The sequence below is a fragment of the Globicephala melas genome, chromosome 1 (genome assembly GCF_963455315.2).
Source record: "Globicephala melas chromosome 1, mGloMel1.2, whole genome shotgun sequence".
NCBI classification, from domain to species: Eukaryota; Metazoa; Chordata; class Mammalia; order Artiodactyla; family Delphinidae; genus Globicephala; species Globicephala melas.
The window spans coordinates 71,141,528-71,164,771 of NC_083314.1; the positions used below are offsets into that span (position 1 = coordinate 71,141,528).

General features: G+C 61.7%; 16 non-coding genes across 16 annotated transcripts; 10 read left to right on the forward strand and 6 right to left on the reverse strand.

The window, feature by feature from the left end:
* The first annotated feature begins 24 nt into the window (after positions 1-24).
* On the forward strand, positions 25-96 carry TRNAD-GUC (transfer RNA aspartic acid (anticodon GUC)). The gene has a single exon. It is a non-coding gene; the product is annotated as a tRNA-Asp (tRNA).
* Positions 97-926: 830 nt separating this feature from the next.
* On the forward strand, positions 927-998 carry TRNAG-UCC (transfer RNA glycine (anticodon UCC)). Its single transcript has one exon. It is a non-coding gene; the product is annotated as a tRNA-Gly (tRNA).
* Positions 999-1,284: 286 nt separating this feature from the next.
* TRNAE-CUC (transfer RNA glutamic acid (anticodon CUC)) lies at positions 1,285-1,356 on the forward strand. The gene has a single exon. It is a non-coding gene; the product is annotated as a tRNA-Glu (tRNA).
* Positions 1,357-5,708: 4,352 nt separating this feature from the next.
* TRNAG-GCC (transfer RNA glycine (anticodon GCC)) lies at positions 5,709-5,779 on the reverse strand. The gene has a single exon. It is a non-coding gene; the product is annotated as a tRNA-Gly (tRNA).
* Positions 5,780-6,906: 1,127 nt separating this feature from the next.
* On the reverse strand, positions 6,907-6,989 carry TRNAL-CAG (transfer RNA leucine (anticodon CAG)). Its single transcript has one exon. It is a non-coding gene; the product is annotated as a tRNA-Leu (tRNA).
* A 572-nt stretch (positions 6,990-7,561) lies between these two features.
* Positions 7,562-7,633, forward strand: TRNAD-GUC (transfer RNA aspartic acid (anticodon GUC)). Its single transcript has one exon. It is a non-coding gene; the product is annotated as a tRNA-Asp (tRNA).
* An 829-nt stretch (positions 7,634-8,462) lies between these two features.
* On the forward strand, positions 8,463-8,534 carry TRNAG-UCC (transfer RNA glycine (anticodon UCC)). Its single transcript has one exon. It is a non-coding gene; the product is annotated as a tRNA-Gly (tRNA).
* A 286-nt stretch (positions 8,535-8,820) lies between these two features.
* TRNAE-CUC (transfer RNA glutamic acid (anticodon CUC)) lies at positions 8,821-8,892 on the forward strand. Its single transcript has one exon. It is a non-coding gene; the product is annotated as a tRNA-Glu (tRNA).
* Positions 8,893-13,244: 4,352 nt separating this feature from the next.
* TRNAG-GCC (transfer RNA glycine (anticodon GCC)) lies at positions 13,245-13,315 on the reverse strand. The gene has a single exon. It is a non-coding gene; the product is annotated as a tRNA-Gly (tRNA).
* A 1,127-nt stretch (positions 13,316-14,442) lies between these two features.
* Positions 14,443-14,525, reverse strand: TRNAL-CAG (transfer RNA leucine (anticodon CAG)). The gene has a single exon. It is a non-coding gene; the product is annotated as a tRNA-Leu (tRNA).
* Positions 14,526-15,097: 572 nt separating this feature from the next.
* Positions 15,098-15,169, forward strand: TRNAD-GUC (transfer RNA aspartic acid (anticodon GUC)). The gene has a single exon. It is a non-coding gene; the product is annotated as a tRNA-Asp (tRNA).
* An 833-nt stretch (positions 15,170-16,002) lies between these two features.
* On the forward strand, positions 16,003-16,074 carry TRNAG-UCC (transfer RNA glycine (anticodon UCC)). The gene has a single exon. It is a non-coding gene; the product is annotated as a tRNA-Gly (tRNA).
* A 286-nt stretch (positions 16,075-16,360) lies between these two features.
* Positions 16,361-16,432, forward strand: TRNAE-CUC (transfer RNA glutamic acid (anticodon CUC)). Its single transcript has one exon. It is a non-coding gene; the product is annotated as a tRNA-Glu (tRNA).
* Positions 16,433-20,787: 4,355 nt separating this feature from the next.
* Positions 20,788-20,858, reverse strand: TRNAG-GCC (transfer RNA glycine (anticodon GCC)). Its single transcript has one exon. It is a non-coding gene; the product is annotated as a tRNA-Gly (tRNA).
* A 1,127-nt stretch (positions 20,859-21,985) lies between these two features.
* On the reverse strand, positions 21,986-22,068 carry TRNAL-CAG (transfer RNA leucine (anticodon CAG)). Its single transcript has one exon. It is a non-coding gene; the product is annotated as a tRNA-Leu (tRNA).
* A 572-nt stretch (positions 22,069-22,640) lies between these two features.
* On the forward strand, positions 22,641-22,712 carry TRNAD-GUC (transfer RNA aspartic acid (anticodon GUC)). The gene has a single exon. It is a non-coding gene; the product is annotated as a tRNA-Asp (tRNA).
* Positions 22,713-23,244: the final 532 nt, after the last annotated feature.

Below are 23,244 nucleotides of genomic sequence, written 5' to 3' on the forward strand. Positions count from 1 at the left end.
CGGGCGCGGGGGCGGTGGCCGCCGTCCTCGTTAGTATAGTGGTGAGTATCCCCGCCTGTCACGCGGGAGACCGGGGTTCGATTCCCCGACGGGGAGGCAACACGCCCCCTTTTGGTGGCTGGCGCCGCTCTCTGTCCCGCCGCCTATCTCCCAAGGACCCTGCTTGTCCGCCCTGTGCCCTCCGTCCTCCAGCGAGGCGCAGGGCCCCAGCGCGTGCCCAGCCTGCCCACCCTCGACCCCCTCCAGCCCTTCCTCGTCGCCGGGCACTCAGTCGCCACGGCCGAGCGACGGCCTCCTCTGGACACCACAAGCTCTCGATGACGTTGCGGCCCGCCCAAAGTGGCTGTCTCCGTGGGCTCCTTGCGTCGCGACGCAAGGCTGCGCAGCTATGCACAGCTGCATAGGTGCCCAGCTGCCGGGACGGGTGGGAGGCGGATGAGTGCCGTTCCCTGTCGGTGCGGGAAGTGGCCTGGCCAGGCGCCGGGTGGAGAAGGGCTTTGGCGAGCCGGGGTGCTGGAAGATGCGTGCGCCGGGGGCGGGGGCGGGCCGCGGCGTGGAGCCGAGGGACCTGGAGCAGCAAGGCAGCGAGAGCGCCACCCTGAGGCGATCGGGCGGGTGGTCTAGGGCAGCTTCGTGGGGCTGGCGCGGGTGGGGCGCCGGGGGGCCTTGGTGGCGTCTGTGACGTCACAGAGCTGCCGGCCGGCGTGGCGTCGGGGCAGGGCTGCTCCAAGCGGCGGCGGCGGCGGCTGAGGAGGAGGAGGAGGACGAGGAAGAGAAAGGGGAGCAGAAGGAGGAAGAGAAGGAGGAGGAGTCGGAAGAGAAGGAGTCGGAGGAGGAGGAGGAGGAGGAGGGGGAGGAGGAAGCGGCGACGAGAGTGCGCTCGGGCGAGCCCGGTGCCGGCGTCTCGGGGCGGCCCGGGCTGTGCAGCGTTGGTGGTATAGTGGTGAGCATAGCTGCCTTCCAAGCAGTTGACCCGGGTTCGATTCCCGGCCAACGCAGCGGACTGACCTTTTGCCGCGCTCCGCGGGCGGCCGGCCGGCCGGCCGGCCGGGGGCCTGTGAGGGAGAGCTGGGAGCAGGGAGCTCGGCGGCCCTAGCGGCTCTTCTTGTGTGTGCGAGAAGCAGGCGCGCAGTGTTCTGAGGGTGCTGCGAGCAGGAAGGACGGGAGGACACGTGGATTGCCAGGGGCGGCGCGTGGCTGGACTTGGAAAGGCCGGGTCTTGGCGCCAAGGTGGCGCCGAGCGGCTGCTATGGGTCGAGCAGGAGCCGTGGTAGAGCCCGACGCTCCCTGGTGGTCTAGTGGTTAGGATTCGGCGCTCTCACCGCCGCGGCCCGGGTTCGATTCCCGGTCAGGGAAGCCTTTCTTCTTCCTCTCTACCTGACACCGTCCACATCCCACTTTTAGGCCACGCTTGCTCCGCGGCCTCGGCGTCGCGCCCTGCCCGACAACAGCCGCCCGGTGCCCTGCACCTGCAGCCCAAGCCCTGCCAGGCAACGTCCACCCTCCCTGCCCGGCCAGACCTTTTGGCCGCACTGGCGCGCGCCCACTCGAGGCCTTCGACGTCCCGTGTCTTCGTTTTCACACGCTTGCCTCAGCCCCAAACACGAATGGCCGGGGCGGCGCCTCTCCCCGCCGAGGCTGTGTCCACGAGCAAACGCCCCCGCCGGTGTTTGGACTCTCCAGCAGCACTGCTTCTCCCCCACGGCGACAGCGGCGGCGGCACCGACGGCGCTGTCACACGCGGTGCCTTCTGACAGCGCCGGATCCCCTGTGGAAAGGAGCACCGGTGGGCAGACGGGTGCTTCGCAACACCGCAACAGGTTTCCTGAACGCCCTTGCCGGTGCCTTGGGGGTGGCTGACAGTGTGGGATGAAGGTGTTTGTGGCCGTGGTCGGTGGCCACCCCACGCGGGCTAGGGAACGGAGCAGAACGAGCCCATGGAGAGAGGGCGGCGGTGGGCCGCGTGCTGGGAGGTGCGAGGAAGGACCTGGGGTGTCTGGCTGGAGCACGGGCAGGAGCGAGAGGTGTTGGGCTGGCGGGGACCTGGCCCGGGAGAGCGGCTGGCCGCTCAGGCAGGGGCTCAGCAGAAGCTTGGTGTGGTGGTGGTACCCGGCCCGGCACGTGTGTGCGGGTGGGTCAGATCAGGGGGCGGAGTGGGCCTGGAGTAGGGTGAGTCTGAGGAGCGCTGGCAGAAGTGAGACTTCCGGGCAGGACATTTGACAGTCGGGCCTGGGATACAAGGGGCAGGTGGCGGGGAGAGGGGTCCGAGCCTCCAGGCTGGGGGGAAGGGCGGGGTGTGTGAGTGGGCTGTGGGGCGTGGAAGATGGTGGGAGAGGACCCCTTCGCGGTGGGGTGGCGGGTGAGCGCCCCAGACTGGTGTGCTGTGCGGCAAGGTGGTCAGGCCAAGCAATGGGTTGTTACTGGGGGCGGTGGGTAGGAGGCGGGCAAGAGAACAACAGAAACGGAGTGCACCACAGGGGCTAGGTGGGGGTCCGAATCGGGTGGGGGCATTCTACTGCCCCAGAGACACACATCACCTCTCATCGGGAGAAACCATCCAGCCTCAGGTGTGTGTGGCGGCGGGGGTGGGGGGAGGAGGGGTTGAGGTTGAAAGAGGCCAAGGGAGAAGTCCCGTCTGATCCAGCAATCCCACTCCTGGGTACGTACCCGGAAATGGCGAAACAAGAGTTCAGAAAGGCCCAGGCACCTCCATGTTCACAGCGGCACTATTTGCACTAGCCAAGACACGGAAAAAAACCCAAGTGCCCGTCAACGGGTGGCCAGTACAAGAAGAGGTCGTATCTATGTAGTACGAGCTATCACTCAGCCATCAATAAAAAAGAATGAACTATTGCCATTTGCTGCCACAAGACTGCTCCCCGAGAATATTACGCTTCGTGAAGTATGTCCGACAGAGAAACACAAAGATACGTGGAATCTCAAAAGTACTACCACTGAATCTATGTGTGAAACAGAAACAGGCTCACAGACCTGGAAAACGCAGTGATGGTTACCCGAGGGAGAAAGGAGGGGTGGAGGGATAAATTAGGAGCTCGATGAACCGATACACAGTACTTCATATAAAGGAGATAAGCAACAAGGATTTACAGAATAACACAGGGAATGATATTCAATATCCTGCAATAACCTATACTGGAAATCAATCTGAAACAATATTAGACATGGAAAACAGTATCCCCTTTGCTGTACACCTGAAACTAACTCCATGTGGTTACTCAACTCTTCTTCCTAAACCACAAGTACTAATCCTTAAAAGTAAGTAAGTAAATAAATAAATATATAAATAAATAAATAGGAGGAACTGAGCCATCAGATGATCCAGCAATCCCCGTCGTGGGTACACAGCCGCCAAAGAGAAAAACTGTTGTTTGGAGAGATCCACGCACCCCCGTGTTTGTAGCTGCGCTACGTGCCACAGCCAAGACACAGAAAAAACCCATGTGCCCATCAGCAGTCGGCTGACAGAAAAGGATGTGGTATATATGTACTGGGGAGTATTACTCAGCCATTTCAGAAAATGAAATATTGCCATTTGCCACACTAAGGATGGTCCTAGAGATTATTACACTTGGTGAAGTAAGTCTGACAGAGAAGCACAAAGATACGTGGAATCTAAAACGTAATAGAAAAGAATGTATGTGCAAAAGAGAAACAGACTCCCAGACAGAGAAAACACACTGATGGTTACCCAAGGAGAAAGGGAGGGGTGGAGACATAAATTAGGAGCTGCGATGAACAGATACACCGTACTTCATATAAAAGACATAAGCAGGGGGCTTCCCTGGTGGCGCAGTGGTTGAGAGTCCGCCTGCCGATGCAGGGGACACGGGTTCGTGCCCCGGTCCGGGAAGATCCCACATGCCGCGGAGCGGCTGGGCCCGTGAGCCATGGCCGCTGAGCCTGCGCGTCCGGAGCCTGTGCTCCGCAACGGGAGAGGCCACAGCAGTGAGAGGCCCGCGTACTATAGAAAAAAAAAAAAAAAAAAACATAAGCAACAAGGATTTACAGTATAACACAGGGAATGATATTCAATATCGTGTAGTAAGCTATCATGGAAAGCAATCTGAAACATTATTAGACATGGAAAACAGAATCCGCTTTGCTGTGCACCTGAAACTAACTCAATATCATTAATCAACTTTTCTTCCAAAATTACAGCTAGTAGTTCTTATTAGTAAGTAAGTAAATGAATAAATATTAAATGCATAAATAAAAGCAACACACTAAAGAAATACGTGAAATACGAGCTCTCATATGATCCAGCAATCCCCATCGTGGGTACACATCAGCAGAGGAGAGAAACTGTCATTTGAAGAGATCCATGCACCCCCATGTTCACAGCAGCACTACGGGCCACAGCCAAGACATGGACAAAACCCAAGTGCCCATCAACCGATGGCTGGCACGGGAAGACGTGATATATATGTACCGTGGAATATTACTCAGCCATACAAAAGAGTGAGATACTGCCATTTGCACCAAGAAGGAGGGACCTAGAGTATATTACACTTAGCGACGTAAGTCAGGCAGAGAAGCACAAAGATACGGGGACTCTAAAGCGTACTACAAACGAACGTATGTGCCAAAGAGAGACAGACACACAGACATAGAAAACACACTGTTCGTTACCCAAGGGGAAAGTGTAGGGCAGGGGAAATTCCGGAGCTGTGATTAACAGAGAGGAAATACTATACATAAAGCACACAAGCAACAAGGATTTACCGTACAGCACAGGGAACTGTATTCATGTGTCGTGATAACGTATAACGGAAAATAACCTGGAAAAGGACATATAACTGAATCACTTTGCTGTACACCTGAAAGTAACACAATGTTTAAACCAACCATACTGCTACGAAAAGGAGAAGACGACGAAGGGGAAAACAAGAGGGCAACGGGACAGAGGCAAGGGCAGGATCCTTGACAACGTAGGATTTGGAAAGGATCGGGGGGAAAAGTGGCGAGATAGGAGGGGGGAGGGGGGTGTTTGTGGGAATAGGCAGGAGGCTGAGGTGGTGGTGCTGGGGGTGCTGTCCCGAGGGCTGATGCTGTTGGTGGGAGCAGAGGTTCAGGGGAGGGGGTGGTGTTTGTCGTGCTGATGGTGCTGGTGGCAGTAGCGGTGGAGGAGCGGGCCGGTGTTGGAAACGTGTTTCTGTTGAGGGTCAAAACGTGAATCTAGAGTGTAGTCTGCGATGATAGTGTGGACTTCTTTGGAACTCCTCGTGCAAGTGAGCGCTTTTGGGACTCTCTAGGAAACTGGGATGTATCGCTCCCAGAGGTGGCGACTTGCTTGCTGCTGGTTGTGCAAAGATAGTATAATTTTCGGAGTGGGGGCAGAGTGAGGCAGAGAGCTTGGACACGTGGCGAAAGGTGAAGAGGTTGGGCTGTGCGGGTGCCAGTGTGGGGTGTTCCTTACGGTGACAAGCGGGACACAAGCGGGGTCGGGGTCAGGAAGAGAACAAGGACAAGGAAGGGTCTGGGCGAAAGAGTGGCTCAGCCCGCGAGGTGTCAGGTCCTGGAGGCCTGGCTCCCGGGTGTGTGTGGGGTGGGGGCGTCTGCGTGGGAAGGACAGGGGCCGGGAAGGTACGGTGGTGAGCGAGCTGTTGCAGGACGGGTGCCTTGAGTGTGGCAGCTGGGAAACCCAGCTCCGCTTTGGGGCTGCGGGCACCAAAAGGGGACGCTGCGTCTGCATGGGCCGGGAATCGAACCCGGGCCTCCCGCGTGGCAGGCGAGAATTCTACCACTGAACCACCCATGCACCGATGGCCGCCGGCGCCCGCCGCTGCCCCAGCGGCGCTCGCCGCCAACCGCCGGACCCTGGTCACTGCTCGCCGCGTGGGCATGGGCTCCATTTGAGCAGGAGGCCGACGGGCCACCTGAATGAGAGGCTCCAGGCACTCTGGCGACCCCAGGGCGCGAGGCGGTCGGAAGCACCGAAGGATGGAGGGACGCAGGCGGGCTCGGCCCGTCCTGCGCTTTCTCTGCCGTCCACGGGCTCGGCCCGTCCTGCGCTTTCTCTGCCGTCCACGGAGCCGATTGACTGTCGGTGTCGCCAGGCGAAGCCAGGAGGCGAACCGGCCTGGCCCGCGCCCGAATCCCGGTCAGGGCAGGCGAGGCGTGGCCGGTGCGGCTGAGCACCGACGTTCCTCTCAGCCGCCGCCCGGCTCCGACGCAGCCAGGCAGGCAGGCAGGTGTGGTCCGGCCAGGGTCCCAAGGCGAAAAAGCACCGAGGGCACGCACCACAAGGCAGTCAGGACGCTGTCGGCGGCCACCTCGCTGTGGCTGTGGAGGGAATGGAATGGGCAGGCAGGCCGTTGGGTCTGGCGGGAAGGACAGGATGTTGGAAAGAGGGAGAGCTGCTGCTGGCGGAAGTGGAAGGAAGGCTGTGAGAACGAGTCCGCTGTTCACCAGGCAGAAGTCGGAGGGCGGGCGAGGCGTGGAGGGCTTTCCACACGCGGCCGTTCTGCGTGTGGCGGTGGTGGGGGCGGGGTGGGGCGGGGGAGAGGCCGTGGGTGGGAGGGGCGAAGGCAGGCAGGCAGGCAGGCAGGCAGGCAGGCAGGAAGACCAGCAGCAGCAGCCGCCAGCAGGTGAGGAAAGATGTGCTGCGAAGGACTGAAGGGCTTCCCGGTGTGGGTGCAGGTAGGAGGGGGCGTAGGAGCTGGCGGGGAGGGCGTTTTTCCGGAAAGCCCGTGGCCGGAGGGTTCGTAGCGGGCCGTTTCTGCCAGGCCCGCGGCCGTGGCTGAGAAGGCCCCGCGTCTGAGAGGCGTGGATGTCCGGGCCGCAGTTTGGAGAGGCGGCAAGAGTGCAAGGCGCGAACGGACTGGAAGGCAGTAAAGCGCTGCCATAGGGCCGGGTGCGTTTGTCGGGCGGGCCAAAAGGCTGGCTTGTCAGGAGTGGGATTCGAACCCACGCCTCCAGGGGAGACTGCGACCTGAACGCAGCGCCTTAGACCGCTCGGCCATCCTGACGGCGGGCCTGGGCGTGCGCGTGGCCGTTCGGCTGGCTGGGACCCGACGCGACGCGCAGCCCGGTGCCCTTGGCGGGACGCGGTGCTCCGCGCCAGGCGCGCGGCCGTGTGGGGGAGCGACGGAGCGGGCGCGCGGCGGCCGACGGGGAGCAAGGCCAGACGACGCGCCTGGCTCCGCCGCGGTGGCGTCCTCGCCCAGCCCTGGCCCCGGACGGAGCCGGGCCGCGTCTTGCCAGCCCCTGCCGCCGGCCCCCACCCGCGCCTCTCCTCGCCGGCCATGGCCAGGCGCGCGCCCACCCCCTCCTCGCAGCCTTGCTTTCGGTCTCGGGCCCCCTCCTCCCGGCGCGATCCCCTCGTCGGAGGCAATAGGCAGCGCGCACTCGGAGCTTTCAGCGCCACTCGGGTCCGGGTCCCTGTCGGGTCGGGGGCTGCTGCTTTGGAGGACGCGGTTGGTGTGGCGTTGGGTCGGCTCGGGCACGTGCCGGGCGCCCGTGGTGGGCAGGGGGCCGGAGGGCAGGGGGAGGCGTCGGCAGTCAGCCCGAGAGCGTCCGGGCGCGGGGGCGGTGGCCGCCGTCCTCGTTAGTATAGTGGTGAGTATCCCCGCCTGTCACGCGGGAGACCGGGGTTCGATTCCCCGACGGGGAGGCAACACGCCCCCTTTTGGTGGCTGGCGCCGCTCTCTGTCCCGCCGCCTATCTCCCAAGGACCCTGCTTGTCCGCCCTGTGCCCTCCGTCCTCCAGCGAGGCGCAGGGCCCCAGCGCGTGCCCAGCCTGCCCACCCTCGACCCCCTCCAGCCCTTCCTCGTCGCCGGGCACTCAGTCGCCACGGCCGAGCGACGGCCTCCTCTGGACACCACAAGCTCTCGATGACGTTGCGGCCCGCCCAAAGTGGCTGTCTCCGTGGGCTCCTTGCGTCGCGACGCAAGGCTGCGCAGCTATGCACAGCTGCATAGGTGCCCAGCTGCCGGGACGGGTGGGAGGCGGATGAGTGCCGTCCCCTGTCGGTGCGGGAAGTGGCCTGGCCAGGCGCCGGGTGGAGAAGGGCTTTGGCGAGCCGGGGTGCTGGAAGATGCGTGCGCCGGGGGCGGGGGCGGGCCGCGGCGTGGAGCCGAGGGACCTGGAGCAGCAAGGCAGCGAGAGCGCCACCCTGAGGCGATCGGGCGGGTGGTCTAGGGCAGCTTCGTGGGGCTGGCGCGGGTGGGGCGCCGGGGGGCCTTGGTGGCGTCTGTGACGTCACAGAGCTGCCGGCGTGGCGTCGGGGCAGGGCTGCTCCAAGCGGCGGCGGCGGCGGCGGCTGAGGAGGAGGAGGAGGACGAGGAAGAGAAAGGGGAGCAGAAGGAGGAAGAGAAGGAGGAGGAGTCGGAAGAGAAGGAGTCGGAGGAGGAGGAGGAGGAGGAGGGGGAGGAGGAAGCGGCGACGAGAGTGCGCTCGGGCGAGCCCGGTGCCGGCGTCTCGGGGCGGCCCGGGCTGTGCAGCGTTGGTGGTATAGTGGTGAGCATAGCTGCCTTCCAAGCAGTTGACCCGGGTTCGATTCCCGGCCAACGCAGCGGACTGACCTTTTGCCGCGCTCCGCGGGCGGCCGGCCGGCCGGCCAGCCGGGGGCCTGTGAGGGAGAGCTGGGAGCAGGGAGCTCGGCGGCCCTAGCGGCTCTTCTTGTGTGTGCGAGAAGCAGGCGCGCAGTGTTCTGAGGGTGCTGCGAGCAGGAAGGACGGGAGGACACGTGGATTGCCAGGGGCGGCGCGTGGCTGGACTTGGAAAGGCCGGGTCTTGGCGCCAAGGTGGCGCCGAGCGGCTGCTATGGGTCGAGCAGGAGCCGTGGTAGAGCCCGACGCTCCCTGGTGGTCTAGTGGTTAGGATTCGGCGCTCTCACCGCCGCGGCCCGGGTTCGATTCCCGGTCAGGGAAGCCTTTCTTCTTCCTCTCTACCTGACACCGTCCACATCCCACTTTTAGGCCACGCTTGCTCCGCGGCCTCGGCGTCGCGCCCTGCCCGACAACAGCCGCCCGGTGCCCTGCACCTGCAGCCCAAGCCCTGCCAGGCAACGTCCACCCTCCCTGCCCGGCCAGACCTTTTGGCCGCACTGGCGCGCGCCCACTCGAGGCCTTCGACGTCCCGTGTCTTCGTTTTCACACGCTTGCCTCAGCCCCAAACACGAATGGCCGGGGCGGCGCCTCTCCCCGCCGAGGCTGTGTCCACGAGCAAACGCCCCCGCCGGTGTTTGGACTCTCCAGCAGCACTGCTTCTCCCCCACGGCGACAGCGGCGGCGGCACCGACGGCGCTGTCACACGCGGTGCCTTCTGACAGCGCCGGATCCCCTGTGGAAAGGAGCACCGGTGGGCAGACGGGTGCTTCGCAACACCGCAGCAGGTTTCCTGAACGCCCTTGCCGGTGCCTTGGGGGTGGCTGACAGTGTGGGATGAAGGTGTTTGTGGCCGTGGTCGGTGGCCACCCCACGCGGGCTAGGGAACGGAGCAGAACGAGCCCATGGAGAGAGGGCGGCGGTGGGCCGCGTGCTGGGAGGTGCGAGGAAGGACCTGGGGTGTCTGGCTGGAGCACGGGCAGGAGCGAGAGGTGTTGGGCTGGCGGGGACCTGGCCCGGGAGAGCGGCTGGCCGCTCAGGCAGGGGCTCAGCAGAAGCTTGGTGTGGTGGTGGTACCCGGCCCGGCACGTGTGTGCGGGTGGGTCAGATCAGGGGGCGGAGTGGGCCTGGAGTAGGGTGAGTCTGAGGAGCGCTGGCAGAAGTGAGACTTCCGGGCAGGACATTTGACAGTCGGGCCTGGGATACAAGGGGCAGGTGGCAGGGAGAGGGGTCCGAGCCTCCAGGCTGGGGGGAAGGGCGGGGTGTGTGAGTGGGCTGTGGGGCGTGGAAGATGGTGGGAGAGGACCCCTTCGCGGTGGGGTGGCGGGTGAGCGCCCCAGACTGGTGTGCTGTGCGGCAAGGTGGTCAGGCCAAGCAATGGGTTGTTACTGGGGGCGGTGGGTAGGAGGCGGGCAAGAGAACAACAGAAACGGAGTGCACCACAGGGGCTAGGTGGGGGTCCGAATCGGGTGGGGGCATTCTACTGCCCCAGAGACACACATCACCTCTCATCGGGAGAAACCATCCAGCCTCAGGTGTGTGTGGCGGCGGGGGTGGGGGGAGGAGGGGTTGAGGTTGAAAGAGGCCAAGGGAGAAGTCCCGTCTGATCCAGCAATCCCACTCCTGGGTACGTACCCGGAAATGGCGAAACAAGAGTTCAGAAAGGCCCAGGCACCTCCATGTTCACAGCGGCACTATTTGCACTAGCCAAGACACGGAAAAAAACCCAAGTGCCCGTCAACGGGTGGCCAGTACAAGAAGAGGTCGTATCTATGTAGTACGAGCTATCACTCAGCCATCAATAAAAAAGAATGAACTATTGCCATTTGCTGCCACAAGACTGCTCCCCGAGAATATTACGCTTCGTGAAGTATGTCCGACAGAGAAACACAAAGATACGTGGAATCTCAAAAGTACTACCACTGAATCTATGTGCGAAACAGAAACAGGCTCACAGACCTGGAAAACGCAGTGATGGTTACCCGAGGGAGAAAGGAGGGGTGGAGGGATAAATTAGGAGCTCGATGAACCGATACACAGTACTTCATATAAAGGAGATAAGCAACAAGGATTTACAGAATAACACAGGGAATGATATTCAATATCCTGCAATAACCTATACTGGAAATCAATCTGAAACAATATTAGACATGGAAAACAGTATCCCCTTTGCTGTACACCTGAAACTAACTCCATGTGGTTACTCAACTCTTCTTCCTAAACCACAAGTACTAATCCTTAAAAGTAAGTAAGTAAATAAATAAATATATAAATAAATAAATAGGAGGAACTGAGCCATCAGATGATCCAGCAATCCCCGTCGTGGGTACACAGCCGCCAAAGAGAAAAACTGTTGTTTGGAGAGATCCACGCACCCCCGTGTTTGTAGCTGCGCTACGTGCCACAGCCAAGACACAGAAAAAACCCATGTGCCCATCAGCAGTCGGCTGAGAGAAAAGGATGTGGTATATATGTACTGGGGAGTATTACTCAGCCATTTCAGAAAATGAAATATTGCCATTTGCCACACTAAGGATGGTCCTAGAGATTATTACACTTGGTGAAGTAAGTCTGACAGAGAAGCACAAAGATACGTGGAATCTAAAACGTAATAGAAAAGAATGTATGTGCAAAAGAGAAACAGACTCCCAGACAGAGAAAACACACTGATGGTTACCCAAGGAGAAAGGGAGGGGTGGAGACATAAATTAGGAGCTGCGATGAACAGATACACCGTACTTCATATAAAAGACATAAGCAGGGGGCTTCCCTGGTGGCGCAGTGGTTGAGAGTCCGCCTGCCGATGCAGGGGACACGGGTTCGTGCCCCGGTCCGGGAAGATCCCACATGCCGCGGAGCGGCTGGGCCCGTGAGCCATGGCCGCTGAGCCTGCGCGTCCGGAGCCTGTGCTCCGCAACGGGAGAGGCCACAGCAGTGAGAGGCCCGCGTACTATAGAAAAAAAAAAAAAAACAAACACAAGCAACAAGGATTTACAGTATAACACAGGGAATGATATTCAATATCGTGTAGTAAGCTATCATGGAAAGCAATCTGAAACATTATTAGACATGGAAAACAGAATCCGCTTTGCTGTGCACCTGAAACTAACTCAATATCATTAATCAACTTTTCTTCCAAAATTACAGCTAGTAGTTCTTATTAGTAAGTAAGTAAATGAATAAATATTAAATGCATAAATAAAAGCAACACACTAAAGAAATATGTGAAATACGAGCTCTCATATGATCCAGCAATCCCCATCGTGGGTACACATCAGCAGAGGAGAGAAACTGTCATTTGAAGAGATCCATGCACCCCCATGTTCACAGCAGCACTACGGGCCACAGCCAAGACATGGACAAAACCCAAGTGCCCATCAACCGATGGCTGGCACGGGAAGACGTGATATATATGTACCGTGGAATATTACTCAGCCATACAAAAGAGTGAGATACTGCCATTTGCACCAAGAAGGAGGGACCTAGAGTATATTACACTTAGCGACGTAAGTCAGGCAGAGAAGCACAAAGATACGGGGACTCTAAAGCGTACTACAAACGAACGTATGTGCCAAAGAGAGACAGACACACAGACATAGAAAACACACTGTTCGTTACCCAAGGGGAAAGTGTAGGGCAGGGGAAATTCCGGAGCTGTGATTAACAGAGAGGAAATACTATACATAAAGCACACAAGCAACAAGGATTTACCGTACAGCACAGGGAACTGTATTCATGTGTCGTGATAACGTATAACGGAAAATAACCTGGAAAAGGACATATAACTGAATCACTTTGCTGTACACCTGAAAGTAACACAATGTTTAAACCAACCATACTGCTACGAAAAGGAGAAGACAACGAAGGGGAAAACAAGAGGGCAACGGGACAGAGGCAAGGGCAGGATCCTTGACAACGTAGGATTTGGAAAGGATCGGGGGGAAAAGTGGCGAGATAGGAGGGGGGAGGGGGGTGTTTGTGGGAATAGGCAGGAGGCTGAGGTGGTGGTGCTGGGGGTGCTGTCCCGAGGGCTGATGCTGTTGGTGGGAGCAGAGGTTCAGGGGAGGGGGTGGTGTTTGTCGTGCTGATGGTGCTGGTGGCAGTAGCGGTGGAGGAGCGGGCCGGTGTTGGAAACGTGTTTCTGTTGAGGGTCAAAACGTGAATCTAGAGTGTAGTCTGCGATGATAGTGTGGACTTCTTTGGAACTCCTCGTGCAAGTGAGCGCTTTTGGGACTCTCTAGGAAACTGGGATGTATCGCTCCCAGAGGTGGCGACTTGCTTGCTGCTGGTTGTGCAAAGATAGTATAATTTTCGGAGTGGGGGCAGAGTGAGGCAGAGAGCTTGGACACGTGGCGAAAGGTGAAGAGGTTGGGCTGTGCGGGTGCCAGTGTGGGGTATTCCTTACGGTGACAAGCGGGACACAAGCGGGGTCGGGGTCAGGAAGAGAACAAGGACAAGGAAGGGTCTGGGCGAAAGAGTGGCTCAGCCCGCGAGGTGTCAGGTCCTGGAGGCCTGGCTCCCGGGTGTGTGTGGGGTGGGGGCGTCTGCGTGGGAAGGACAGGGGCCGGGAAGGTACGGTGGTGAGCGAGCTGTTGCAGGACGGGTGCCTTGAGTGTGGCAGCTGGGAAACCCAGCTCCGCTTTGGGGCTGCGGGCACCAAAAGGGGACGCTGCGTCTGCATGGGCCGGGAATCGAACCCGGGCCTCCCGCGTGGCAGGCGAGAATTCTACCACTGAACCACCCATGCACCGATGGCCGCCGGCGCCCGCCGCTGCCCCAGCGGCGCTCGCCGCCAACCGCCGGACCCTGGTCACTGCTCGCCGCGTGGGCATGGGCTCCATTTGAGCAGGAGGCCGACGGGCCACCTGAATGAGAGGCTCCAGGCACTCTGGCGACCCCAGGGCGCGAGGCGGTCGGAAGCACCGAAGGATGGAGGGACGCAGGCGGGCTCGGCCCGTCCTGCGCTTTCTCTGCCGTCCACGGGCTCGGCCCGTCCTGCGCTTTCTCTGCCGTCCACGGAGCCGATTGACTGTCGGTGTCGCCAGGCGAAGCCAGGAGGCGAACCGGCCTGGCCCGCGCCCGAATCCCGGTCAGGGCAGGCGAGGCGTGGCCGGTGCGGCTGAGCACCGACGTTCCTCTCAGCCGCCGCCCGGCTCCGACGCAGCCAGGCAGGCAGGCAGGTGTGGTCCGGCCAGGGTCCCAAGGCGAAAAAGCACCGAGGGCACGCACCACAAGGCAGTCAGGACGCTGTCGGCGGCCACCTCGCTGTGGCTGTGGAGGGAATGGAATGGGCAGGCAGGCCGTTGGGTCTGGCGGGAAGGACAGGATGTTGGAAAGAGGGAGAGCTGCTGCTGGCGGAAGTGGAAGGAAGGCTGTGAGAACGAGTCCGCTGTTCACCAGGCAGAAGTCGGAGGGCGGGCGAGGCGTGGAGGGCTTTCCACACGCGGCCGTTCTGCGTGTGGCGGTGGTGGGGGCGGGGTGGGGCGGGGGAGAGGCCGTGGGTGGGAGGGGCGAAGGCAGGCAGGCAGGCAGGCAGGCAGGCAGGCAGGAAGACCAGCAGCAGCAGCCGCCAGCAGGTGAGGAAAGATGTGCTGCGAAGGACTGAAGGGCTTCCCGGTGTGGGTGCAGGTAGGAGGGGGCGTAGGAGCTGGCGGGGAGGGCGTTTTTCCGGAAAGCCCGTGGCCGGAGGGTTCGTAGCGGGCCGTTTCTGCCAGGCCCGCGGCCGTGGCTGAGAAGGCCCCGCGTCTGAGAGGCGTGGATGTCCGGGCCGCAGTTTGGAGAGGCGGCAAGAGTGCAAGGCGCGAACGGACTGGAAGGCAGTAAAGCGCTGCCATAGGGCCGGGTGCGTTTGTCGGGCGGGCCAAAAGGCTGGCTTGTCAGGAGTGGGATTCGAACCCACGCCTCCAGGGGAGACTGCGACCTGAACGCAGCGCCTTAGACCGCTCGGCCATCCTGACGGCGGGCCTGGGCGTGCGCGTGGCCGTTCGGCTGGCTGGGACCCGACGCGACGCGCAGCCCGGTGCCCTTGGCGGGACGCGGTGCTCCGCGCCAGGCGCGCGGCCGTGTGGGGGAGCGACGGAGCGGGCGCGCGGCGGCCGACGGGGAGCAAGGCCAGACGACGCGCCTGGCTCCGCCGCGGTGGCGTCCTCGCCCAGCCCTGGCCCCGGACGGAGCCGGGCCGCGTCTTGCCAGCCCCTGCCGCCGGCCCCCACCCGCGCCTCTCCTCGCCGGCCATGGCCAGGCGCGCGCCCACCCCCTCCTCGCAGCCTTGCTTTCGGTCTCGGGCCCCCTCCTCCCGGCGCGATCCCCTCGTCGGAGGCAATAGGCAGCGCGCACTCGGAGCTTTCAGCGCCACTCGGGTCCGGGTCCCTGTCGGGTCGGGGGCTGCTGCTTTGGAGGACGCGGTTGGTGTGGCGTTGGGTCGGCTCGGGCACGTGCCGGGCGCCCGTGGTGGGCAGGGGGCCGGAGGGCAGGGGGAGGCGTCGGCAGTCAGCCCGAGAGCGTCCGGGCGCGGGGGCGGTGGCCGCCGTCCTCGTTAGTATAGTGGTGAGTATCCCCGCCTGTCACGCGGGAGACCGGGGTTCGATTCCCCGACGGGGAGGCAACACGCCCCCTTTTGGTGGCTGGCGCCGCTCTCTGTCCCGCCGCCTATCTCCCAAGGACCCTGCTTGTCCGCCCTGTGCCCTCCGTCCTCCAGCGAGGCGCAGGGCCCCAGCGCGTGCCCAGCCTGCCCACCCTCGACCCCCTCCAGCCCTTCCTCGTCGCCGGGCACTCAGTCGCCACGGCCGAGCGACGGCCTCCTCTGGACACCACAAGCTCTCGATGACGTTGCGGCCCGCCCAAAGTGGCTGTCTCCGTGGGCTCCTTGCGTCGCGACGCAAGGCTGCGCAGCTATGCACAGCTGCATAGGTGCCCAGCTGCCGGGACGGGTGGGAGGCGGATGAGTGCCGTCCCCTGTCGGTGCGGGAAGTGGCCTGGCCAGGCGCCGGGTGGAGAAGGGCTTTGGCGAGCCGGGGTGCTGGAAGATGCGTGCGCCGGGGGCGGGGGCGGGCCGCGGCGTGGAGCCGAGGGACCTGGAGCAGCAAGGCAGCGAGAGCGCCACCCTGAGGCGATCGGGCGGGTGGTCTAGGGCAGCTTCGTGGGGCTGGCGCGGGTGGGGCGCCGGGGGGCCTTGGTGGCGTCTGTGACGTCACAGAGCTGCCGGCCGGCGTGGCGTCGGGGCAGGGCTGCTCCAAGCGGCGGCGGCGGCGGCGGCTGAGGAGGAGGAGGAGGACGAGGAAGAGAAAGGGGAGCAGAAGGAGGAAGAGAAGGAGGAGGAGTCGGAAGAGAAGGAGTCGGAGGAGGAGGAGGAGGAGGAGGGGGAGGAGGAAGCGGCGACGAGAGTGCGCTCGGGCGAGCCCGGTGCCGGCGTCTCGGGGCGGCCCGGGCTGTGCAGCGTTGGTGGTATAGTGGTGAGCATAGCTGCCTTCCAAGCAGTTGACCCGGGTTCGATTCCCGGCCAACGCAGCGGACTGACCTTTTGCCGCGCTCCGCGGGCGGCCGGCCGGCCGGCCGGCCGGGGGCCTGTGAGGGAGAGCTGGGAGCAGGGAGCTCGGCGGCCCTAGCGGCTCTTCTTGTGTGTGCGAGAAGCAGGCGCGCAGTGTTCTGAGGGTGCTGCGAGCAGGAAGGACGGGAGGACACGTGGATTGCCAGGGGCGGCGCGTGGCTGGACTTGGAAAGGCCGGGTCTTGGCGCCAAGGTGGCGCCGAGCGGCTGCTATGGGTCGAGCAGGAGCCGTGGTAGAGCCCGACGCTCCCTGGTGGTCTAGTGGTTAGGATTCGGCGCTCTCACCGCCGCGGCCCGGGTTCGATTCCCGGTCAGGGAAGCCTTTCTTCTTCCTCTCTACCTGACACCGTCCACATCCCACTTTTAGGCCACGCTTGCTCCGCGGCCTCGGCGTCGCGCCCTGCCCGACAACAGCCGCCCGGTGCCCTGCACCTGCAGCCCAAGCCCTGCCAGGCAACGTCCACCCTCCCTGCCCGGCCAGACCTTTTGGCCGCACTGGCGCGCGCCCACTCGAGGCCTTCGACGTCCCGTGTCTTCGTTTTCACACGCTTGCCTCAGCCCCAAACACGAATGGCCGGGGCGGCGCCTCTCCCCGCCGAGGCTGTGTCCACGAGCAAACGCCCCCGCCGGTGTTTGGACTCTCCAGCAGCACTGCTTCTCCCCCACGGCGACAGCGGCGGCGGCACCGACGGCGCTGTCACACGCGGTGCCTTCTGACAGCGCCGGATCCCCTGTGGAAAGGAGCACCGGTGGGCAGACGGGTGCTTCGCAACACCGCAGCAGGTTTCCTGAACGCCCTTGCCGGTGCCTTGGGGGTGGCTGACAGTGTGGGATGAAGGTGTTTGTGGCCGTGGTCGGTGGCCACCCCACGCGGGCTAGGGAACGGAGCAGAACGAGCCCATGGAGAGAGGGCGGCGGTGGGCCGCGTGCTGGGAGGTGCGAGGAAGGACCTGGGGTGTCTGGCTGGAGCACGGGCAGGAGCGAGAGGTGTTGGGCTGGCGGGGACCTGGCCCGGGAGAGCGGCTGGCCGCTCAGGCAGGGGCTCAGCAGAAGCTTGGTGTGGTGGTGGTACCCGGCCCGGCACGTGTGTGCGGGTGGGTCAGATCAGGGGGCGGAGTGGGCCTGGAGTAGGGTGAGTCTGAGGAGCGCTGGCAGAAGTGAGACTTCCGGGCAGGACATTTGACAGTCGGGCCTGGGATACAAGGGGCAGGTGGCAGGGAGAGGGGTCCGAGCCTCCAGGCTGGGGGGAAGGGCGGGGTGTGTGAGTGGGCTGTGGGGCGTGGAAGATGGTGGGAGAGGACCCCTTCGCGGTGGGGTGGCGGGTGAGCGCCCCAGACTGGTGTGCTGTGCGGCAAGGTGGTCAGGCCAAGCAATGGGTTGTTACTGGGGGCGGTGGGTAGGAGGCGGGCAAGAGAACAACAGAAACGGAGTGCACCACAGGGGCTAGGTGGGGGTCCGAATCGGGTGGGGGCATTCTACTGCCCCAGAGACACACATCACCTCTCATCGGGAGAAACCATCCAGCCTCAGGTGTGTGTGGCGGCGGGGGTGGGGGGAGGAGGGGTTGAGGTTGAAAGAGGCCAAGGGAGAAGTCCCGTCTGATCCAGCAATCCCACTCCTGGGTACGTACCCGGAAATGGCGAAACAAGAGTTCAGAAAGGCCCAGGCACCTCCATGTTCACAGCGGCACTATTTGCACTAGCCAAGACACGGAAAAAAACCCAAGTGCCCGTCAACGGGTGGCCAGTACAAGAAGAGGTCGTATCTATGTAGTACGAGCTATCACTCAGCCATCAATAAAAAAGAATGAACTATTGCCATTTGCTGCCACAAGACTGCTCCCCGAGAATATTACGCTTCGTGAAGTATGTCCGACAGAGAAACACAAAGATACGTGGAATCTCAAAAGTACTACCACTGAATCTATGTGCGAAACAGAAACAGGCTCACAGACCTGGAAAACGCAGTGATGGTTACCCGAGGGAGAAAGGAGGGGTGGAGGGATAAATTAGGAGCTCGATGAACCGATACACAGTACTTCATATAAAGGAGATAAGCAACAAGGATTTACAGAATAACACAGGGAATGATATTCAATATCCTGCAATAACCTATACTGGAAATCAATCTGAAACAATATTAGACATGGAAAACAGTATCCCCTTTGCTGTACACCTGAAACTAACTCCATGTGGTTACTCAACTCTTCTTCCTAAACCACAAGTACTAATCCTTAAAAGTAAGTAAGTAAATAAATAAATATATAAATAAATAAATAGGAGGAACTGAGCCATCAGATGATCCAGCAATCCCCGTCGTGGGTACACAGCCGCCAAAGAGAAAAACTGTTGTTTGGAGAGATCCACGCACCCCCGTGTTTGTAGCTGCGCTACGTGCCACAGCCAAGACACAGAAAAAACCCATGTGCCCATCAGCAGTCGGCTGAGAGAAAAGGATGTGGTATATATGTACTGGGGAGTATTACTCAGCCATTTCAGAAAATGAAATATTGCCATTTGCCACACTAAGGATGGTCCTAGAGATTATTACACTTGGTGAAGTAAGTCTGACAGAGAAGCACAAAGATACGTGGAATCTAAAACGTAATAGAAAAGAATGTATGTGCAAAAGAGAAACAGACTCCCAGACAGAGAAAACACACTGATGGTTACCCAAGGAGAAAGGGAGGGGTGGAGACATAAATTAGGAGCTGCGATGAACAGATACACCGTACTTCATATAAAAGACATAAGCAGGGGGCTTCCCTGGTGGCGCAGTGGTTGAGAGTCCGCCTGCCGATGCAGGGGACACGGGTTCGTGCCCCGGTCCGGGAAGATCCCACATGCCGCGGAGCGGCTGGGCCCGTGAGCCATGGCCGCTGAGCCTGCGCGTCCGGAGCCTGTGCTCCGCAACGGGAGAGGCCACAGCAGTGAGAGGCCCGCGTACTGCAAAAAAAAAAAAAAAAAAAAAGACATAAGCAACAAGGATTTCCAGTATAACACAGGGAATGATATTCAATGTCGTGTAGTAAGCTATCATGGAAAGCAATCTGAAACGTTATTAGACATGGGAAACAGTATCTGCTTTGCTGTGCACCTGAAACTAACTCCATATTGTTAATCAACTTTTCTTCCAAAATTACAGCTAGTCGTTCTTATAAGTAAGTAAGTAAATGAATAAATAAATATTAAATGCATAAATAAAAACAACACACTAAAGAAATAGGTGAAATAGGGGCTCTCATATGATCCAGCAATCCCCATCGTGGGTACACATCGGCAGAGGAGAGAAACTGTCATTTGAATAGATCCATGCACCCCCATGTTCACAGCAGCACTACGGGCCACAGCCAAGACATGGACAAAACCCAAGTGCCCATCAACCGATGGCTGGCACGGGAAGACGTGATATATATGTACTGTGGAATATTACTCAGCCATACAAAAGAGTGAGATACTGCCATTTGCACCAAGAAGGAGGGACCTAGAGTATATTACACTTAGCGACGTAAGTCAGGCAGAGAAGCACAAAGATACGGGGACTCTAAAGCGTACTACAAACGAACGTATGTGCCAAAGAGAGACAGACACACAGACATAGAAAACACACTGTTCGTTACCCAAGGGGAAAGTGTAGGGCAGGGGAAATTCCGGAGCTGTGATTAACAGAGAGGAAATACTATACATAAAGCACACAAGCAACAAGGATTTACCGTACAGCACAGGGAACTGTATTCATGTGTCGTGATAACGTATAACGGAAAATAACCTGGAAAAGGACATATAACTGAATCACTTTGCTGTACACCTGAAAGTAACACAATGTTTAAACCAACCATACTGCTACGAAAAGGAGAAGACGACGAAGGGGAAAACAGGGCAACGGGACAGAGGCAAGGGCAGGATCCTTGACAACGTAGGATTTGGAAAGGATCGGGGGGAAAAGTGGCGAGATAGGAGGGGGGAGGGGGGTGTTTGTGGGAATAGGCAGGAGGCTGAGGTGGTGGTGCTGGGGGTGCTGTCCCGAGGGCTGATGCTGTTGGTGGGAGCAGAGGTTCAGGGGAGGGGGTGGTGTTTGTCGTGCTGATGGTGCTGGTGGCAGTAGCGGTGGAGGAGCGGGCCGGTGTTGGAAACGTGTTTCTGTTGAGGGTCAAAACGTGAATCTAGAGTGTAGTCTGCGATGATAGTGTGGACTTCTTTGGAACTCCTCGTGCAAGTGAGCGCTTTTGGGACTCTCTAGGAAACTGGGATGTATCGCTCCCAGAGGTGGCGACTTGCTTGCTGCTGGTTGTGCAAAGATAGTATAATTTTCGGAGTGGGGGCAGAGTGAGGCAGAGAGCTTGGACACGTGGCGAAAGGTGAAGAGGTTGGGCTGTGCGGGTGCCAGTGTGGGGTGTTCCTTACGGTGACAAGCGGGACACAAGCGGGGTCGGGGTCAGGAAGAGAACAAGGACAAGGAAGGGTCTGGGCGAAAGAGTGGCTCAGCCCGCGAGGTGTCAGGTCCTGGAGGCCTGGCTCCCGGGTGTGTGTGGGGTGGGGGCGTCTGCGTGGGAAGGACAGGGGCCGGGAAGGTACGGTGGTGAGCGAGCTGTTGCAGGACGGGTGCCTTGAGTGTGGCACCTGGGAAACCCAGCTCCGCTTTGGGGCTGCGGGCACCAAAAGGGGACGCTGCGTCTGCATGGGCCGGGAATCGAACCCGGGCCTCCCGCGTGGCAGGCGAGAATTCTACCACTGAACCACCCATGCACCGATGGCCGCCGGCGCCCGCCGCTGCCCCAGCGGCGCTCGCCGCCAACCGCCGGACCCTGGTCACTGCTCGCCGCGTGGGCATGGGCTCCATTTGAGCAGGAGGCCGACGGGCCACCTGAATGAGAGGCTCCAGGCACTCTGGCGACCCCAGGGCGCGAGGCGGTCGGAAGCACCGAAGGATGGAGGGACGCAGGCGGGCTCGGCCCGTCCTGCGCTTTCTCTGCCGTCCACGGGCTCGGCCCGTCCTGCGCTTTCTCTGCCGTCCACGGAGCCGATTGACTGTCGGTGTCGCCAGGCGAAGCCAGGAGGCGAACCGGCCTGGCCCGCGCCCGAATCCCGGTCAGGGCAGGCGAGGCGTGGCCGGTGCGGCTGAGCACCGACGTTCCTCTCAGCCGCCGCCCGGCTCCGACGCAGCCAGGCAGGCAGGCAGGTGTGGTCCGGCCAGGGTCCCAAGGCGAAAAAGCACCGAGGGCACGCACCACAAGGCAGTCAGGACGCTGTCGGCGGCCACCTCGCTGTGGCTGTGGAGGGAATGGAATGGGCAGGCAGGCCGTTGGGTCTGGCGGGAAGGACAGGATGTTGGAAAGAGGGAGAGCTGCTGCTGGCGGAAGTGGAAGGAAGGCTGTGAGAACGAGTCCGCTGTTCACCAGGCAGAAGTCGGAGGGCGGGCGAGGCGTGGAGGGCTTTCCACACGCGGCCGTTCTGCGTGTGGCGGTGGTGGGGGCGGGGTGGGGCGGGGGAGAGGCCGTGGGTGGGAGGGGCGAAGGCAGGCAGGCAGGCAGGCAGGCAGGCAGGCAGGAAGACCAGCAGCAGCAGCCGCCAGCAGGTGAGGAAAGATGTGCTGCGAAGGACTGAAGGGCTTCCCGGTGTGGGTGCAGGTAGGAGGGGGCGTAGGAGCTGGCGGGGAGGGCGTTTTTCCGGAAAGCCCGTGGCCGGAGGGTTCGTAGCGGGCCGTTTCTGCCAGGCCCGCGGCCGTGGCTGAGAAGGCCCCGCGTCTGAGAGGCGTGGATGTCCGGGCCGCAGTTTGGAGAGGCGGCAAGAGTGCAAGGCGCGAACGGACTGGAAGGCAGTAAAGCGCTGCCATAGGGCCGGGTGCGTTTGTCGGGCGGGCCAAAAGGCTGGCTTGTCAGGAGTGGGATTCGAACCCACGCCTCCAGGGGAGACTGCGACCTGAACGCAGCGCCTTAGACCGCTCGGCCATCCTGACGGCGGGCCTGGGCGTGCGCGTGGCCGTTCGGCTGGCTGGGACCCGACGCGACGCGCAGCCCGGTGCCCTTGGCGGGACGCGGTGCTCCGCGCCAGGCGCGCGGCCGTGTGGGGGAGCGACGGAGCGGGCGCGCGGCGGCCGACGGGGAGCAAGGCCAGACGACGCGCCTGGCTCCGCCGCGGTGGCGTCCTCGCCCAGCCCTGGCCCCGGACGGAGCCGGGCCGCGTCTTGCCAGCCCCTGCCGCCGGCCCCCACCCGCGCCTCTCCTCGCCGGCCATGGCCAGGCGCGCGCCCACCCCCTCCTCGCAGCCTTGCTTTCGGTCTCGGGCCCCCTCCTCCCGGCGCGATCCCCTCGTCGGAGGCAATAGGCAGCGCGCACTCGGAGCTTTCAGCGCCACTCGGGTCCGGGTCCCTGTCGGGTCGGGGGCTGCTGCTTTGGAGGACGCGGTTGGTGTGGCGTTGGGTCGGCTCGGGCACGTGCCGGGCGCCCGTGGTGGGCAGGGGGCCGGAGGGCAGGGGGAGGCGTCGGCAGTCAGCCCGAGAGCGTCCGGGCGCGGGGGCGGTGGCCGCCGTCCTCGTTAGTATAGTGGTGAGTATCCCCGCCTGTCACGCGGGAGACCGGGGTTCGATTCCCCGACGGGGAGGCAACACGCCCCCTTTTGGTGGCTGGCGCCGCTCTCTGTCCCGCCGCCTATCTCCCAAGGACCCTGCTTGTCCGCCCTGTGCCCTCCGTCCTCCAGCGAGGCGCAGGGCCCCAGCGCGTGCCCAGCCTGCCCACCCTCGACCCCCTCCAGCCCTTCCTCGTCGCCGGGCACTCAGTCGCCACGGCCGAGCGACGGCCTCCTCTGGACACCACAAGCTCTCGATGACGTTGCGGCCCGCCCAAAGTGGCTGTCTCCGTGGGCTCCTTGCGTCGCGACGCAAGGCTGCGCAGCTATGCACAGCTGCATAGGTGCCCAGCTGCCGGGACGGGTGGGAGGCGGATGAGTGCCGTTCCCTGTCGGTGCGGGAAGTGGCCTGGCCAGGCGCCGGGTGGAGAAGGGCTTTGGCGAGCCGGGGTGCTGGAAGATGCGTGCGCCGGGGGCGGGGGCGGGCCGCGGCGTGGAGCCGAGGGACCTGGAGCAGCAAGGCAGCGAGAGCGCCACCCTGAGGCGATCGGGCGGGTGGTCTAGGGCA